The sequence below is a fragment of the Pseudoliparis swirei genome, chromosome 17 (genome assembly GCF_029220125.1).
Source record: "Pseudoliparis swirei isolate HS2019 ecotype Mariana Trench chromosome 17, NWPU_hadal_v1, whole genome shotgun sequence".
In the NCBI taxonomy this organism is placed as follows: Eukaryota; Metazoa; Chordata; class Actinopteri; order Perciformes; family Liparidae; genus Pseudoliparis; species Pseudoliparis swirei.
The window spans coordinates 22,905,241-22,909,313 of NC_079404.1; the positions used below are offsets into that span (position 1 = coordinate 22,905,241).

Genomic DNA, 4,073 nt, shown 5'->3' on the forward strand with positions numbered 1-4,073 from the left:
TCGACTTTAAGAGGACATTTGAATCGGTTACATTTATATTATTAATATATTTATCTATTTTATGCAGTCATCTGTTGATTTAAATTAGCTGATCTCAGGTCTGCTGAAACTCCATTTGACTCGTTCAGAACAACATGACTCAAGCTAAAGCACGAGGGAAGCATTGAAGCTAGCAGCTACTATTACAGACTAGCTCAGCAGTGTGCTGACGTCCTCCGCCAGAGACCCGCGCTGAGGCGAGAGGAGCAGGAAACGCGTCGCCCGCTAAACCATTGATTCCCTATGGTGCGGGCGACTTTCATATTTTAAATATCTTGAACCCAAAATTAACGGTTGGTTGCGCACGCAGGTCCGTTCCACAGGTGCACTGCGCTGTTTTGCCCGGCGTATTTTTGCCTCGGCGGCGTCTTTTAGAGTCGCGTCTGGTGTGTTCGAGCCCTAAAACGGCTCCTGCTGCTTTCTGCTGTAACGTCAACAAGCTAACGGTGTGCGCGGGGTGTAACTACAGAGACTTTTAACTGACCAATGTGCTGCTACTCTTTACAGGGGCCATGCTACTGAAGGCGAAACTCGGGTGTCCAAACATTTGGCGAATAACGGAACCAACTCTGAGGAGTTTTGGCTGCAGGTAAGACATTTCACAAAGACTTAAGTTGTAATAGTAATATAATGTTGCTATTTAAAATTGATATACTGGAATATCCAGAAGGTTATGCTACATTTAAAGTCCTCTGTTTTAAAATTGTATTATGTGTGTTTGTGTATATTAATTCACGTTGTCTATGTTTCTTCTTCATAACTATTGATGCACAATGTAAGACACTATTGGTGGTAAAATTATTGATTATTTTCTAGATGTAATAGTTATATTTTTAAGTGGGGGATCAGTGTTTCCTAAAGAGTACATCCTCAAAAGTTATTTTACTCCCAACCTAAATGTATTCAGTGTACTGTGATATGAATGCTAAAATTAAGAAAAGTAACCTTTTGGGATTTAAAAAAAAAGGCTAATAAATGTATCAAATTGGTTGGGGATCAATTTCATCTCCAAGCATTTTATTTCACTTGTTTTTATTAAAGCCTTTATTTTAAAGGTAATAATACAAATTCAACAAGTATTGGTAAGTAATAAACTAATGTTCCATATCGAATGACCTTTATGATTCTAGCATTTGCAAAGTTTGGTGTCGCAGCCGGGTGAAAGTTGTTGACGGTATGAACTGAGTTGGATGACGATGTGTTTGAGGACGAGTGAAGGATCCATCAACTGGGCGCTAACCATCAAATAACAACAGGTTTGTTCCATTTGTAATGCATATTATTTAATGTTGTTCAATGGATAAAGGGAAACATTTGTGGGTAGTGTGCATTTAATGTTTTAATCTCCCTCTTTCTTCTTCAATCATGGCTAGAATCTGTGCAACATCCTGGGAGCAGTCCCAACCATCAGCCCTGGATTCCTCAGACTCGCTGGATACAATGATTCTTTCTGAAAGCCCTTCTGGAAGACTACAGAGGCTAAGCAGGTGAGAGTTGACGCGCAAACACCAATAATTTTGTTGTGACACATTGAAATCTGTTCCTGATTAATATTGCAGAATTGAGATTTTACATTACATTGTTGATGTTGTTTATTTCTTTCCAGCATTTAAAGCTGTGGAATTGTGGCTTCAAAGCATCTGGAAACTCAAATCCACAAGAGCCTTCTAATCATATCATTTAGGGTCTCTTGTACATAAGATGGCATCTCAAAGTATAACAAAATAGCATTATCAAAAAACTAATTTTAAATAATGAATGCTTACTAATGTACAGAATGGAATGTACAGAAGTCCCTAATTTTTCTTTTTGTGGATTTGGTTCTCCTTGTGACTTCAAGTCAACTATGAATTATAATGGATATACTCCTAACAGTTTTCTGTGTGTTTAAGTTGATGGAATCCATTCTTACCAAGAAATCTGGTGGGGAACTGATAATAAATTAATACAACCGAACCAAGTCCTTGATGGATGAAAGCAGAAGTAAAATGGTGAACATTCTAGCAGCTGACATAACAGAGAAAAATGGGTAATTTACTAATTGTTCTTAGTTGTTCTCAATCTGTCATTAAATTCTGGAAATATGACCTTAAAAAATAATGTCTTATTTAATCTTGCAGTACATCACCACCCAGAGAGTTGAAGGAAATGTATGCCAAAGGTATCGTGGCCTTATTCCCCTACCTCAGTGACCCTTATTCCAAGAATGGCTATGTGAGTAAAACACAGTGATGATTGTGGTTGTGTGAGATGCTGTATTGAAACGTGTATAATTCTTCCAGAGCATGATGTTACATTTTAAATGTTACTAATGAAATGTCTGTTTTGTTTTCCTTTATCCTCCCAGGAGCATTATTATGATGGTCAGAGTGGGACTGGGTACCTCGCCTGGAGGATTAAAACTATTCAGAGGTGCACTGCTAAAGACAGACGATCAGCATTTGGAGGTAATTCTGTACTAATACTGGAGATTCTCATGTAGAATCAGTGATTGCCTTTTATTGCATATTTTCTTAAAATGTATGTCAAATCTAAGTTACCTAAATTGTTTTCAATATGCACATGGTTGTGATCTGTATTTATCACACAATATTTTAGATGGTGTTTAATCAGCCAAAGGACCAGATGACATGTCTGGAGGACCAACTGTCAGGCGAGTCCGAGTTTCTTCCAGAGACTGTCGGCGGCGATGAATGTAAAGAAGCCATCTCATTGATGAAACATTCTGCTGATGAGGACACACTCAAGAAAAAGATGAAACTGACATTTGTCTATCGCCGCAACATGATCCTTGACCCCCAGCAGTCAAGGGACATCCTGTCTGACTTTCCGCGTTTTAAAGATGGCAAAGGCTTGGTAAATATCTGACATTTTAGATGAACAGGAAATGGGCATTGACACTAACAACAACTAACAGTTATGTTTGGCAGATTATGAAATCCTGACACTGTCCCCCAACATCCCTACACTAGGTTGAACAGGATTTCGTTCTGATGTTTGGAGAGGATACATCAGACAAGCTTCTGGAGAAGTGGCCAACCACATTTAAGAAAAAGATCATCAAACAATGCAGAAAGCTTCCATCCATCGGAGCTTGAGGAACACCTTCTGGCAGCTGATCCTTCTGAGGATGGCACTGAAGTGGATGTGGACTTTGGTAAGCCGTTTGTTGTTTTGCATTCAGACTTGAAATATATCAACTATTGATTATTAACATATGTAAAGCTGATTTGAGATATTAATATAAGAGAACATGGTGTATACTGAGGAAACCTCAAAAGCACTAACGGCTATTTTTTTTGACATTGCAGATATACTGATGTGTGTTAACAACAAAACTGTTACAGGTTGGGACCTGATTCCACCTTCTGCTCAGGTGTCTGCATCCCAAGCAGAGAAGCATCTTGTGGGATTCAAGAAGGTTATACATTTTTCTAATTTATGACTAATTTTAAAATCCCACCACTGATCATTTACATTTCTTACTATAGTTCCCAATACTGATAAGCTTTAAAAACATTACACTGACATTAAGATTAACTTTAGGTCCAGGAAAGATGGTGACACTTCATGAGCTAAACTTGGAGCTGTATCATCTACCAGTGTGTTTTCTGCAGTGGATAAAACATTATGGTACAGTCAACTTCATTATCTGTACTGTGTTTAGTAAGATAAGGACTATTGTTGTTAAAGATGACTGTGTATTGCTCTGTGTAAACTTGCTGGAAACCATCTGTTTAATGACCTGTTTTATAATAAACCATTTGATCTTCAAATGCAGTAACAGACTCCACCTTGTACATTGTCCCTTATTGCCATTTTATGCAGATCGAAGGTCAATGTTTTGTATTGTTGCCCTGCACAATAAAGAAATGTGAAATGCATTATGTTGTGGTAACTATTTTTTTTAATTGTTAATTTGGTATGTTTAAAAAAAACTAACTTGAAAATGAATTCGATGTAATTTTACTCCAGAGTACATTCATTTAGAAAATGCCAGTGTCAATGGATGTTAGAATTGTACACAGTCAGTG

General features: G+C 37.6%; 2 long non-coding RNA genes across 2 annotated transcripts; both read left to right on the plus strand.

Moving 5' to 3' along the window:
• Nucleotides 1-1,425: 1,425 nt before the first annotated feature.
• On the plus strand, nucleotides 1,426-2,697 carry LOC130206775 (uncharacterized). Its single transcript, XR_008834178.1, has 5 exons — nucleotides 1,426-1,526; nucleotides 1,932-2,068; nucleotides 2,160-2,253; nucleotides 2,387-2,486; nucleotides 2,638-2,697. It is a non-coding gene; the product is annotated as an uncharacterized LOC130206775 (long non-coding RNA).
• Nucleotides 2,698-2,732: 35 nt separating this feature from the next.
• Nucleotides 2,733-3,394, plus strand: LOC130206774 (uncharacterized). The gene is made up of 3 exons (XR_008834177.1): nucleotides 2,733-2,895; nucleotides 3,012-3,196; nucleotides 3,351-3,394. It is a non-coding gene; the product is annotated as an uncharacterized LOC130206774 (long non-coding RNA).
• Nucleotides 3,395-4,073: the final 679 nt, after the last annotated feature.